Source organism: Hyla sarda, chromosome 10 (assembly GCF_029499605.1).
Source record: "Hyla sarda isolate aHylSar1 chromosome 10, aHylSar1.hap1, whole genome shotgun sequence".
NCBI classification, from domain to species: Eukaryota; Metazoa; Chordata; class Amphibia; order Anura; family Hylidae; genus Hyla; species Hyla sarda.
In genome coordinates this window covers 130,971,986-130,987,670 of record NC_079198.1, presented here as the reverse complement: position 1 = coordinate 130,987,670, position 15,685 = coordinate 130,971,986, and the positions used below count along the sequence as shown (strand labels likewise).

Sequence of the window (15,685 nt, the reverse complement as noted above, 5' to 3'; positions counted from 1 at the left end):
CACCTCTAAAAAGAGGCATTCCCAAGGGACAGTATTACCGCATTCAAATAAATTGCTCCTCCGATCGAGCATTTGAAGCAGAAGCCCAAAAAATGACAACTATGTTCAAATAGAGGGGCTATCCGGACAAAATTCTAAGACAAGCTTATCAAAGTGCAAAACAAAAGGACATAGTTCAACTCCTACACCCCAGGGATCATGATCCAGTCAATACAACACCTTCATGGATCATCACCACCTTCGATGCGGCCACTAATGACAAATGATTCATTATTAACCAATACTGGCCCATTTTTAAATCTGACCCACTAGTGGGCCAATTTGTTGAAGACAGGACAGTCATCACCTATAGAAGAGCAAAAAATCTAAATGATCTTCTAGTTCACAGTCATTTCACACCTCCAAAAAAATATCTACCTGGCTGGATCATAACATTAAAGGGACATTTAGGTGTGGTGGTTGTATGTGATTTCATAAAAGTGTCAAAAACCTTCAAAAGATATACAGACAATCACAAATTTAGGAATTTCAATTATGTGAATTGTAAGACTGCAGGAGTAATCTACTTGCCCACATGCCCTTGCCCTAAAGGATATGTGGGGAAATACTCATAGAGAACTAAGATGTTGTGTCTTAGAACATGTAGGAGACATTAAGAACAGTGGGGATAAAACCCTATCCAATCACATGCACCTCCACCACTCGGACTTCCCCCTGAACATCTCCTTCCAGGCCATAGATACTTTCAAAATGAACATTAGAGAGGGCAATACTGATCAACAGCTCCTCCAATTGGAGGCGAGGTGGATATATATTGACTAAAAACTGTCACCCCCTTTGGTCTTAATGATTCTTTATAATTTACATCAGTTATTTAAATTTCAATCACGATCTTTTTCCTCCCCCACTGCTCTTTATGTCAAGTTGCTTATTTATCAATCTTTCATGCCATTATCTATATGTTCAATATCAGGAGGGGCTTGTCCCAACCCCATTTCTATCTTTTAATTTTTCATCTTCGTTGGCCTGGGTTTCTAGTTGTCTAACTTATACTTGACCCCGTAACTTCTTCATCCATCCATTCATATCTAATTCATTCAGTATCAGATATATTTATTTTGTATTTTATCTGTAAATATATTCTCTTTTCAATAGTTATCTCTGTTTTGTGTTTTTTTTCTTCTTTTTCATCACATTTATCTTATCATTAATGGCAGATCTGTGCTGTAGACCAATTTGTCTGTTCATGCGGCCCTTTTTCATAGTATTTTGTGATTGCATCCTAGTTCCGACATAGGTCTGCGTCACCGGTTCAGTCATTAACTCCAGCGCAGCATATAGCAATCTACTATAGGTGGAACACAGCTTGTGTTCCACTGTTACTCTAGCAACTCCAGCGCTGCGCAACCTCAGCGCAGCATAGCGTATCCCCGAGGTGGAATGCAGCTTGCGTTCCACCGTACTGGAAGTGACGCAGAAATGTGCTCCACTGGACCGGAAGTGATGCTGATGTACGTTCCACTGGACAGGAAGCACGGCACATTGACGTGCCGCATCAGGCTATCTAAGCGCTTGACACATGGCATCAACTCAGCATCGTCTCTGGGCTTAACTGCGACCACCATCCTACCTTCCTCTGATACACCTGGCACCAGGTCAGTATATGTATTGCCATGCGGTTATAACTTATGATGGCTTTACTAAGTACTCGGACGGCTATACATTAATGGATATCTCTATCTCAATGCTTCTCACAAGCTCTATCTTGCTTTCCTGCTGGTGCCATATATATCTTCAGCACTTCTCAGTACCAGGTCAGTTAGCCCCAGTTCACTTTCTCCTCAGTGGCTCTTTATTTTGCAATTGTTTTTATTGACATCGATTTATAGAAGGGTCTTATATTATTTTATTGTATTACAGTCCACAACACTACTTTTGCTATCAGTAGGATACATTATTGGCCTAGGTTGTATCTTTTGCTAGCCCTTCCATTTTTGGTAAGTGGCATTTGGAATTATATGTGCTGATACATCTTTTCAGTTTCAGGTTTTGGGGTCAGTTATGAATATCAATTTATATTTTATCCTCCTTGCCTATTCATCTATAACTATGGTCTATATCAGAGGCCTTCAACTCTCTGTCTTATAGGAACAGAGGAATACATTGGGTTACCACGTGCATAACAACTTGCTGAGATTGGTAAGCTGTTTCTTCCTGTCATGCTCCATCATGTGCAATATTATATTGCTATTTTCTTAGTGACATTAGTATTTATTTGTTTCTTTTACAGTCAGCATCAACCCCCTACAGAAGTTCAACTAGGGTCAATTTTACATAAGGCCATGCTCATTGCGTTATGTAATCAGCATTTTATATGTGAACCCATATGTGTAACCCATGCTATGTCATCCATCTTGTGACCTACCTATGTGACTCAGTGATCTATTCTGACATGACATTTACTTTGACTGTAGCCTATATCTAACTCTATACATTAGACTGGTTGACACCTACTAACCCAGTGTACTAACACTTTACAGTAACCAAGTGTACTAACGCTGCATCAATATCATAGCATTTTTGTTTATTCATGCTTTTATCCCATTGTGGTTTCCTATTACTCCCTGATGAGCCCTTGCAGCCTATGGGCAAAGCACATTGGCAAGAGAGGTTCACCACTTCACTGTATGTATATATATATATATATATATATATATATATATATATATATATAGATAGATAAATATATATGTGTATTGTATATAATTCCCCATCCCTATTCCACACTTAGGTCTTAGGAGTCCCCCTATGTGAGCCAGGGTGTTTAGCATAGGTACTCACCTGTATCCTTCTCCCAATCCCAACACTTTCTTGAGGTACACTATAAATTTTGTGTAATTTTATCATTTTTTTTATCAAGTAAAAGTTATGTTTTACTACATCAAGAGCCTAATTGGTGATTTTCTACTTAGATTTACATTTATATTTATTCACCAAGGGACACTCCATAAAGCTGGTCTTGGGATCCAGACATCATTTACCTAAGTGTTGTGTCACTTGTACCGTGCTCTGTATGTAGTATTTCTGTTTGGTATTCTGACCTGTGTTAATCCATGTTTTGGAGTTTGGCTTTTGAAGTTTTCTCTGGAGTCTGTTCAGACTCATCCATTTCTCAGACCAGTGTTCCGTGTATTATAGTTCTGTTTCCTTCTAGGCCAGTATCCTGATGACACGGTGGAGTGTGCCTGCTGGCTAGAAGTATATTTGGAGTTAGTATTGTTTTCCCTCTATGTTTGGAGTGGGGAGTCTAGTTTGTTCTCTGTTCAGTGTCCAGTGTGAACAGTGTTTTATGTTTCCTGATCTGTTTAGTGTTTTAGATTCAGTTCATCTGTTCATCCCCTTCATCTCCTTTTTTCTGCTGTATGCTTATTCCATATCTAGCTTTGTTCATTTATTCATATATGCCATTTATTTTGATTCCTTTTTTTGAACTGTATGTTTGTATGTTATATCCTGCCCTATTTGTAAAGTTATATCCTGTCTGGTTTATCTGGTTAGGATGGCCTCAACCGTGGTGGTGTTCCCTAACGTACAATACAGTTATCTCTGTAAGTTTATTTGTAATTTCTTACTGTATTGTTGATTAGGGAATAACCCCTTGATTGAAGCCCCCCTATAAGGCAGGATCAGAGGGTTGGACAGCATTACTTTCAGAGATTTAGGTTGGTGATTTGTTGTCATTTCAATATTTCATTTTAACGTGCTGCTGGAGTTCGCCGGGATCCCCATCAGCGGGACCCCCGCAATCAGACATCTTATCCCCTATTCTTTGGATAGGGGATAAGATATCTAGCAGTGGAGTACTCCTTTAATGGTGTCAACTTTGTATTTCATTCTGGTGGTTTTGATGGCAAGAACAACATAGCCTGCAGGGGGAGCAATTCTTGCAATCAAAAACACCAGAAACCCAAAACCAAAAACACCAGAGATCCAATTGTGAGTCAATGTGATCCATCAGGATCAGTTAGGTTCTATTGGGCTATGAATTAGTCATACTGATCATAGCTGCGTTGTAGGGTCATGATGATGATTCCGTGAACAGAGGCTAACATACAGGGCTGTTATGCAAGTTTAATGGGGATACAATTAGTCACAATATTCTGCTACCATCTGACTCCTTGTGACTTTTGTCAATATAAAGGTATAATCACAAGATGCAGGAACTGTGTGTTTGCCTACGATCAGATGAGAAAAATCAACAAAACAATATAATTTATCAGCCGCCTGCAGTAGTATGTATATTTTCTTGAACCTGTGTTTGTATGTTGATGTTAGTGTTTTTTCTAAGATGTGTAACAGGGACTCATCCAGGACTATCATGCCGCCTTATAATGTGTGGCCTCTCTATTTGACTATATGTATAGCCAAATATTTATATAGCTGTGACCTCCCCCAGTAATGTTCACATCAGTTACTTAAAAGTATGCAAAATTAAATGAAATAGAAAAATTATAAACCTTAGTTGAGCTAAGATTTTCAATGGGAAATAACAATAAATCCTCTCCAAGGTCATTTCAGCTTTATTTGACCAATATGGTTCCAGATGTTGTATAGCATTAAAGGGGGTATTCAACTGCTAAACATCATATTCCCTATCCAAAGGATAGGGAATAAGTTGTTAGATCACGGGGGGCTCGCCGGTGGGACCCCCGCAACATCTGGGCTGGCAGCGGCGGCATTCAGAACACAGAAGCTGCAAGTCACACCATGCCCCCTCGATTCATGTCTATGAGAAGGGGCTTTACGGCTAGGACATAACCGTCAAGCCTCCTCCATAGACATGAATGGAGGTGGCGTAGTGGCTGTGATCACCAGTCATCCGGCACAGAGCGGAGTTCGCTCCATGCACCAGATGACTGGTGTACCATAGTGGAGATCGCAGGGGTGTCCCAGCGGCGAGCCCCCCACAATCTAACATATTAATTCCTATCCTTTGGATAGAGGATAAGATGTTTGGCAGCAGAGTACCCCTTTAAAGCCCTGCACATGACAGATCTTATAGGTGATGGAAGCCATAATCCAATATGGTTATCTGTAACTCATGACTGGTGACTTGTTTTTTGGTGACTGGGGTCTTTTTATACATATTTACCAGGATGTAATGCACAAAGAATGTCAATACTATGACATGTCTGGGAACACATCTTATTATATGTAGACATGGAGAAAAAATTATTAAAAAATTAACAAATATGTTTTATAAAGAAAAATAAACTGAGAAACCGCTTAGACCAGAAAGAAAGTAAGAAGGGGAAGATAAGATGAAGGACTCCAAGAGGATGTAGAAACTTAGTATAATTTGCTTATATTTAAATCTAACACTGTAACTGTCACATACGTGCCTGTCTCGGGTTCCCACAGTTCTGTTTTCTTCTGTGTACAAAGCAGGCATAGTTCATTACCCTGACAATGCCCCCGCAGCTGTGACAAACCCATCAGAGGGTGGGGAGCCTGGTACAATAGAATTGGTCCCGATGTCCATGACTCTCTAAGAGTATGGATATCTATCTCTGAGGATAAGTCCATGCACATTTCTTTTTGGAGCACAGTTTTTCAGCGCAATCGCACCAGATCACCCTCTGGAGGGTTAGTGTCAGCAAATCTGCCTAATGCACAGCCGGTCAAATGACATGCCTGATGTCTTCATGTGCAAAGTCCTATCTTGGAATGACTCATAGTTTGAGTGGATTGAAAGTTTGAGATGTTCCTTTTTTTTTGTTGTAACAAGTGTCAGTATCATGGTCTCTGCCTTCCTCATTGGAGGTGGGTTCTCTGCCCATCTCTTATGCATGGTTGATTGTTTATTTGTAGATATGAGGTCACTCTTGGGAGGTTAAATAAACCCCCTCTTCGCCTTTTTTTAACCATAGCCCACATGCCTCTTAACAAAGCCACAGTAGTGGTGAAACATTGAGGGAGATTGTGTCTTCTTGGTTTTAAATTGCTGTGTAGTTGGTCTCAAAAACTATGATATGGGACAGGAAAACTTTTTGCCCTACATGAAACTTGCATTGGTCTCCAGCAAATTACGCTACTATATACATATACTGATGTGAACATTTTTAGTCTTGTGTGTCTATTCCTATTTTCAATAAAGATTCAAATTCTTGTATTAGTTGTTAGTGGCTGGGAAATAAAGTGACTACTTCGATGATTTCAAAGTTTTTTTCAAATATAAAGGCATAATCACAAGAAGCAGGGACTGTGTGTTTTCTTATAAATAAATAAGAGAATAATAATAATAATAATAAAACAATTTTACTTCAGCCACAAGCAGTAATGAATTATAGTGTGAATAGTCACTTGTACCTGTCATCTGTATGTTAATGCTAGTATTTTTTCTTTGATTTGTAACATGGACTCATTAGTGTTGAGCGGCATAGGCCATATTCGAATTTGCGAATATTCGCGAATATATGGACGAATATTCGTCATATATTCGTGAATATTCGCATATTCGTAATATATGTATGCGTATGCGAAAATTTACATATGCGGAAATTAGCATATAAAAAATTTGCATAAACCAAAATTTGCATATGCGCAAATTAGCGTATGCTAATCTTCGCATATGCGAAAATTCGCACACCAGTCTCACACAGTAGTATTAGAGCCTTCTTTACACCACATAAGCTGGAAGCAGAGAGGGATGATCACTGTGATGTGTACTGTGAAGAAAAAAAAAAAAAAAAAACAATATTCGTAAATACGAATATATAGCGCTATATTCGCAAATATTCGCGAATTCGCGAATATGCGATATTTGTGAATAAAATTCGCACTGCGAATATTCGCGAGCAACACTAGGACTCATTCAGTACTGCCATGTTCTATTATAATATTGGTGTGTTAATATGTTTCCGACAGACCTTTGGTTCCCAATAGCCATGTATGACCTCCTTTTGTGAATGTCTTATAGCCCTATACGACCACCTGTCATTAGTTACCTCCATTATGCCTATTGGACATGCTTGGTCTCCTTTCTTGACAACTCATGGTAAAGCACAGTTTCCTCTCATGACGTCTTATGAATATTAGCTAAAAGCTTGAAGCTTGTCATAGTGCATTGGGGCCCCAATCTGGAGATCACAGGGAATCTCCCCTTCTCTTACACGAGATCTAACACTTACCACCATAAAACAGTATGGTAATAATATTAAGTCACTGTGTGGTGAGGTACAATTCTTGAAATGGGATGCCAAGGGGTACTCTTGGGAACCACTAAGTTAATTTATTGTTGTGTTGATAGTGTAGTTTACACCAATTCAGGTAAAAATGTGTGCAGGTGGGTATTGTACACGGCAAATTTTTCACAGTATGGAATGGGGAGGGAAGGGGGGGGGGGGCAGAGTGCCTGGGCTGCTTTTTAGTCCCAGTCCGGTCCTCATTCATGGTTACTGGACATCAATCAAGGCTTGTATAATTGATAGGACATGAAAGTGATAAAGATCTCACCATGATAAAGAAAACAAACAGGTTTAGTATATGTCACTTTATTACAGTTTTACTATAAAGCAAACACGGAACAAAGCAACGCATCAGATCCAAAGTCTTCAGGCTCTTATGATGCCAAAATGATGAAGCGAGGTCTCTGTGCTATTATAACTCCACAGTAAGGTCTCCTAACCAAAGGGGCTCCCAATGAATTTATAACATATAACCTACAGCTTTTTTTTTTTTTTTTTTTTAAGAATAAAGATTCTTGGCAATATTTATTGAAAAAAAGAATGTCCCCTGGGATTGTGATACACAACATCTTTTAATATTAAAGGGTAGAGATGAGCGAACCAAACCTGTAGAACACAACAACTAAATAAATCGCCCCACGAGAAAGGGATTGTACAGTACAACCATACAGCAAGTGTGCCCATAAGGCACTTATTCCCTCATAACCCCTTCTCTCATAAAACATAACTTTTAATTGCACTTTTAAAACAGAGGAGAGATTAAAAACAACATCAATTCTCCACTGATATTGTAGTCCTCTATCCTCTCCAATATTTATATTGTGGACAACTGTTCTTACTGATAAGAACTAGTTATATTTATATTGGAGAGAGATATTCAGTGCTGAACCAGCACTGATTAGAGTCTCAGTTATGTCAGTGTGGAGGCAGTAGCACCTACAGTATGCACTGCTTCTCACTTAAATCCTCATGTAACAGTGGACAATAGTGCAAATTAAAATAAAGATGCTGCTAACACCCTACATGTTTCGCCACTATGCGTGGCTTTCTCAAGGATGACATGTAGAAAACGTTTAGCAGTCATCATTTTTGGATCTTAAAAAATCTGTGCAGTGTGTTTTTAAACAAAATGTTATTAACCACCAGAAAGCATCTATTTACCCATAGTTATACATTTTGGCTGCGTCCACACATGTCCTGTCTGCTGCTGCATTTCCTAAAATAAAGAAGAACTTTATGCATCATGTAATCCGGTGGTGAGTGCCTCCTGTATCTGCCTTACATAGTTATACATTTTGATCTAACTTGGAATTTAACTTTGCCTTATAAACAGCTATTAAGCGCTTAGATTAATTCCTTGGTGACCTAACAGTATTAGGCAGGACTTTTAGTTTACTCGCTTGGCCTGAACCAAGCTTCTTGCCAAAGTTAGGTAAACTGGCCAGGTCAAAATTTTGGAAAGTATACTCCTTTCTTTTAAAGAGGTATTTCCATCTGACAGTATCCCTGATCTGCAGCATAGGAAATAACAAACTGATCGGTGAAGGCCCAACTGCTCAGACCCAGTTATCCCAAGAATAGGGACAAAATTGTCCCTTGAATAAACTGTACACACCCCATGTGCATCTACAATCATTTGCTATACGATCACAAAAGCTTACAGAGTGCTAAACCAAGCAATGTGCGTCTGGCCCCCAATGGAAGAAATGGAACACTGGCCGAGCACATGTGATGCACACAATTAATTCTGGGGACAATCTTGTCACTGTTTTCAGGATCAGTAATCAGACCTTCACTGATCAGCTTGTTATCCCCATACTCTAAGTAGGGGATATTTTATTCATATAGGAATACCTCTGTAAAGACAGGACAATTATATTAACATATACATATATCAAGCGCTGGACACAAACGAATAAATTAACAAGATTTGCAAAAAATATTCTGGGTAAATAAAGTCATAGAGGAAGCTACGTTATAATTATTCTATCCTGATGTATAGCTTTACATATGAACTCTGGACATACAGACTTAACTTGTAAAATTTACTCAGACTTATTTCTCTTTGTGAGCTGCTACAAATATGACACCCTTATGGTCAATGAGGTCACTCACACCCGTGACCTTCTTACTCACAAGGGTATCAATAACAAATCCTTCTCCAACTAGAGCTCTCCTGACAAAATCCTCATCATATGAGAGTACATGAATCTTGTCTTTCCCCACTGTGAAATATGTTGTCTCTAAATCCCCAAATAATATAAGGTGTCCTCCAGGTTTCAGTAACCCAGAGAACTTCCTCAGATATCTTATGTAATCATCTTTATCTTTGCTGATAACATCTACAGGGAATCTCCCCTTCTCCTGCATAAGATCTAACACTTTACACCATAAAACTGTATGGTAATAATATTAAGTCACTATGTAGTGAGGTACAATTCTTGAAATTTGGATGTCAAGGGGTACTATTCGGAACAATGAGTTAAGTCATTGATGTGTTGATAGTGTAGTTTACATACTTAATTGTAACAGATGTGACCAAGTCAGGTAAAAATGTGTGCAGGTAGGTATTGCACGCTGATAAGTTTTTACAGTATGGAAGAGGGGGATGGGGGGTGCTAGAGTGCCTGGGCTGCTTTTTAGTCACAGTCTGGTCCTCAATCAAGGCTTGTAATATTTATGGGACATGAAAGTGATAAAGATCTCACCATGGTAAAGAAAACAAACAGTTAAGTGTAGTATATGTCACTTTATTACAGTATTACTATAAAGCAAACACGGAACAAAACAAAGCAACAGATCTAAAGTCTTCAGGCTCTTATGATGCCAAAATGATGAAACAAGGTCTCTGTGCTATTATAACTCCACAGTAAGGTCTCCCAACCAACTCTCGACATGTGAACTCTGGACATACAGACTTAACTTTAAAATGTACTCAGTCTTATTTCTCCTTGTCAATGAGGGGACTCACACCTGTTGTCTTCTTACTCACAAAGATATCAATAACAAAACCTTCTGCAACTAGAGCTTTCCTGACAAAATCCTCATTATATGAGAGTACATGAAGCTTGTCTTTCCCGACTGTGAAATATGTTGTATCTAAATCCCCAATTAACATGAGGTGCCCTCCAGGTTTCAGCAACCCTGAGAACTTTCTCAGATATCTGATGTAGTCATCTTTAATTTGGCAGCTAACATCTAGGAGCCAAGCACTGATGATACAATCGGCTGGTGGTAAGACTATTGGATCCCTTATATTTTCTTTCTCAAGGTCACATTTGGTCACATGTTGAGCGGCTTCTCTCACTGTTTCTTCTTTGTCCTGTAACTGGGCACTGAAATACATGGAAAAAATTTAAGAAAGTGATTGTTCAACATTTCACCTGAAGAGGGAAGAAGGAAAACTGAGACCTGGATTACTGGTAATGTGATGTGATGTCTGGTTATTATGAGTAGTAGGGGATAAACTTTATCCAAAGTAGATAAAATTGCACACAGATTGAGCTAAAATGGTCAGAGATAGTTAAAACATTGTTTTATCATACAGTTTGACTGGACAAGCCTCTGTCAATAGGAAACAGATACACAAATAGTAGAAATAACTATTTCAAAGCAAAAATGTGAAAACGTGAAAGACACTAGGAAATATTTTGACTAGGAAAGATAGCAAGTGAATGGATGAGCTGGTGCAAGCTGAGGTCAGGCTCTGGTCCAGAGCCCTACTTCATATACCAAACAGATATGCAGCAGCACTCCAGATATAGCGATCAAATGGTGGCTTTTATTCATTCACGTAAGACATAAGATTAATGTCGCGGTTCTCAATATACACAAACTTATGGAGACCAACATTGAGGAGAGGTCACGAGAGGTGAACGAAACATCGCTACCCTTTGGTGATTGAATAAAAGCCACCATTTGATTATTATATCTGGAGTGCTGCTGCATATCTGTTTAGTATATGAAGTGAGGCTCTGGACCGGAGCCTGACCTCAGCTTGCTCATCCATTCACTTGTTTTGTGCTACTCCACCTCCTTGGAATTTATTGTTGATCAGAAGAGCTTGCCCCATTTCTTTAGGATCATCATGGAACTTAAGAAATGAGGACCTACAGGCTTTAACTCCAAGTGTTTTTTCCTACACCAACCAGGATGCGGATCTTATTCAACAAAACATGGGATGCGATCAATCTTTTCTACATGTTCCTTCCACTATTGATTTACTATTGAGGACTGCGCATACAACCTCATGATAATGCCTATTACCATCAGAGTAACGTACCCATTATCATGAAATGTTAAATAAATACTCTCTAGATATGATTTTTCTCAATTTGTAATTCCTGCACAAAGACATTACTTCTACTGCAGCTAGAGTGACTGAACTAGAGGACTCTTTACGTAAAGCCTTACCTAAGGTAGATTGCCAACAACTACTAGATTAACAAAAGTCCTTTTAGAAGAAACTTCAGAGTGACCAAGAAGATGCAAAATGGCTAAAGTGGGCCAAAGATCAAAATTATTACTCATCTGGAAATGTATATAATTGGGACTTAAAGTTGGCTAACTCAAGGCCAGTAGGACCAGAAAAGCAGGGGATAATGCCACCATTTGGAACAAGAAACGTGAAAACACAGTGACTACTTCAACTGCAGCGGATCCTTCTTTAGGACTTATAAAGAATCATTAAGACCAAAGGGGGTGACAGTTTTTAGTCAATATATATCCACCTCACCTCCAATTGGAGGAGTTGTTGAGCAGTATTGCCCTCTCTAATGTTAATTTTGAAAGTATCTATGGCCTGGAAGGAGATGTTCAGGGGGAAGTCCGAGTGGTGGAGGTGCATGTGATTGGATAGGGTTTTATCCCTTCTGTTCTTAATGTCTCCTACATGTTCTAAGACACAGCATCTTAGTTCTCTATGAGTATTTCCCCACATATCCTTTAGGGCAAGGGCATGTGGGCAAGTAGATTACTCCTGCAGTTTTACAATTCACATAATTGAAATTCCTAAATTTGTGATTGTCTGTATATCTTTTGAATGTTTTTGACACTTTTATTAAATCACATGCCTTACAACCACCACACCTAAATGTCCCTTTAATGTCATTTTTACATACCGTAGGGTGGCGGCAGAAGCTGAATGTGGAGGGTCACTGACTGACCGTCCAGGGACGGAATGGCGGCACGTGCCCACCCGTGCCCGCCCGCTGCAGCCTCCTGACCGCCCGCACCAGCAGGTTTTGGGTGGGGTCCCACGGGATCCCAATCCCAATACAGGGCTCTACTGTGTATCATACCTTTGCCATTGCTTACATTGTGTGAGCTCCCGACAGGAGAAAGTGGGTGTTCCCCAGCAGGCAAGACGTTACTGAAGCCTGTGAGAGCTATGCCTCCCCATGCCTCGCACACACTTCCTAAGTTTGGTCTCCTGCCAGGCTGAGAGAAGACTAAACTAACTGTTTGACTTGTGGCAGAGAACAGAACACAGCTACCTAGAGGCCATTTTTTCAATCACATTAAAAAAATATAAAGTTTGAGAATTTTAACAACAAGTAAATACCAATGTGTCTTATAATTACATATAGAATAATATATTAAAAGTTTAGTTTTGTGACAGGTATTCTTTAAAGGTCCTTACTCTAGCCTGCCATGTTTTCACGGTGTGGCTATAATAAGGTAGAGTGGCTCTCCCGTTCCTGGGTTCCTGCTGTAACTACCCGAAGGGGAGAAACCTCCTCTCTAGGTAGTTAAACCCTTCACATGATGGTCAAATCATGATCACAGCATTTGGAGAGTACTGCTTACCTGCAGCAGTGGCCCTTCGATCCCCAGCTCCTGAGACTTGTTTCCATGGCAGCCGGGGGTCTTGTGAAGGCCCCAGGATTTCTATAGGTATCCAGCCATGCTGTGCAGCATGGCCAGGTACAATGCCTGTCAGCATAAAGCTGACGGGCTAAAGACACTGCACTAGAGAACTAGTGCTGGGTATCACACAAGCTGTCAGTCACCTTTTGAGTCTAGTGAAAAAAAAAATGTACATAAGTAATAACTAAATCCCCACCACAAAAAATTTTAAATATATTTCCCCTTTATATCCCTTTGTTATACATAAATCCTAAAAAAAAATATGTATGACATTGCTAAATCTGCAATGATCCAAACAATAAAATAATTTTATTACTTATCCATTAAATGAAACGCTTCTTAATCCGCCTCCCAACAAAAAAGAAAAAAAAAATTTAAAAGTCATGTTTTCCAACCAATAAATCTGCTAGGTTTTTTTTGTAAAAAATTAGCCCCAACATAGCATCGTCAAGTTATGGATCTTGTAAAGTGGCAACACTTTCTTTTACGGAATGTAGTAAAAAAAAACTATATAAATTTGGTATCACTGTTATCATACTGACCCACAGAATAAAGCTACAATGTTATTCTCACTGTACAGGGGATGGTGTCAATTTAAGATGCAAGAAAGAGCTTATATCTTTGTCGATGAAAAAAGAAAAAAAAGTTATGGCACTTGTGAGCCAACAATAGAAAAAAGGAAAAAAAAAATCCTTGGGCATTGAATGGGTACGCTGCCCCTAGACAACTTATCCCCTATTCAATGAATAGGGGATAAAATCTCTGATGACAGGGGTCCCGCTGCAGCGCCCCAGACATCCAGTGCACGGAGCAAAGTTCGTTCCGTGCTTGATGAGTCATGATATAGGGGCCGGAGTATTGTGACATCCCCCCCCCCCCCGTGATGTCATACCCCACCCCCTCAATGCAAGTCTATGGGAGGTGGTGTGGCAGCCATCACACCTCCTCCCATAGGCTTGCATTGAGGGGACGGAGTGTGACATCGTGAGGGAGCGGAGCCATGACATCACAATACTCCAGCCCCTGACATCAGGCACAGAGTGAACTTTGCTCCGTGCAGCTGATGACTGGGGGCAGAGTACCCCTTTAAGTCCAAAAGCATGCCAGGGGAAGAGGTTAATGCTTTAAATAAATATATAACAAATCTCGACTGACTCATAAATAATTCATGTTAATAACATCTTATTATGTCAATAACGCTTACATCTTATTATCATGTTTTGTAATATGATTCCTGGTTATTATATAAAGACCTGTAGCTCCGGTGTAGATACAGTCACCTGTCTGTGATAGAAGATTACACGATGGATTCCGGCTCCCGTAAGATCTATCATGTTCATGGATTTGATTCCAAACTATTCCTGGAACATTACTATTCAGATAAACCTAAAAAGGTCTTTAAGGAGGATTTCTTGAAATTTACTATTGAAAATCTCTCCAAAGCTTTCGTTACAAGTATGTATGTTTCCAATTTTTTAGAGTTTTATTATCTTACCTCTAACAATATTTCCACCACATACCCACACACCATTCTGCTGCCCCTAAAGAGAGGAGAAATTCAAATTAGTTGATATTAACCCTTTGACTACACAGCCAATTTTAGCCTTGAGGACACAGGACATTTTCATTTTTGCACTTTTGTTTTTTTTCCCATCCACAGAGCTATACAAGGCTTTTTTTTGCGCGCGACCAATTGTACTTTGTAGGGACGCTTTTCACTTTACCAGAAAAAAGTGACATGTTATCTTTATTCTGTGGCTCAATACAGTTGAAACAACACCCATCTTTGAATGCTTTTCTATTATTGTACTGTAGTTTTAATTGATATATATACCGTATTTTTTGCCCTATAGGACGCACCGGCATATAAGACACACCCAATTTTAAAGGTGCAAAATCTAGAAAAAAAAGATTCTGAACCCAACAGTGATCTTCAACCTGCGGACCTCCAGATGTTGCTAAACTACAACCCCCAGCATGCCCGGACAGCCGTTGGCTGTCCGGACATGCTGGGAGTTGTAGTTTTGCAACATCTGGAGGTCCGCAGGTTGAAAACCACTGGTATAGGAGGTAATACTCACATGTCCCCGCCGCTCCGGACCCGTCACCGCTGCCCTGGATGTCGCTCCATCGCTATCACCGCGTCCCCGTTGTGTCCCCGTCGCTCCGGACGTCTTCTTCGCCGGGATCCATGCTCTCCGTCGCCGTCATCACGGCGCCGTCATCATGCGTGCACGACAACGTGATGACGTCGAAGGAGAGCACCGGCCATGCAGGGGATTGCGGCACAGAGCAGACACCAAGGAGGCAGGTAAGGTCCCTCCCGATGCAGCCGGGTTAGTGTCACTTTCCTCAGTGTTCCACTCACAGAAATATTGTTTTATTTTTGATAATCTTTTTTGATACTCAGGACTGATCTTTTTTGATATTGTTTTCTTTTTCCCCCTCCTTTGAGTGAAGGATGTCAGTTAACCTCGTGTTCTTTAGTGTGAGCTCCACGTCTCTTTTTGTATTAGTGTCACTTTCCCTTCAGACGCGGCGGTCAGCTTTGATCTGAAGGGTTAATACAG

At 39.9% G+C, this 15,685-nt stretch overlaps 1 protein-coding gene across 3 annotated transcripts in view; it reads left to right on the top strand.

Annotated features, from left to right (window-relative positions):
• Nucleotides 1-1,531: 1,531 nt before the first annotated feature.
• LOC130294677 (indolethylamine N-methyltransferase-like) overlaps nt 1,532-15,685 on the top strand; it is a 78,513-nt gene continuing 64,359 nt past the window's right edge. For 2 of the 3 annotated variants that reach the window (XR_008848576.1, XR_008848575.1), the window contains exon 1: nt 1,532-1,655. The gene's annotated coding sequence lies outside the window, so the exon portion shown is untranslated. Of the gene's footprint in view, nt 1,656-2,148; nt 2,200-15,685 lie in introns of all 3 variants that reach the window. The other variant, XR_008848577.1, reaches the window with a different exon arrangement.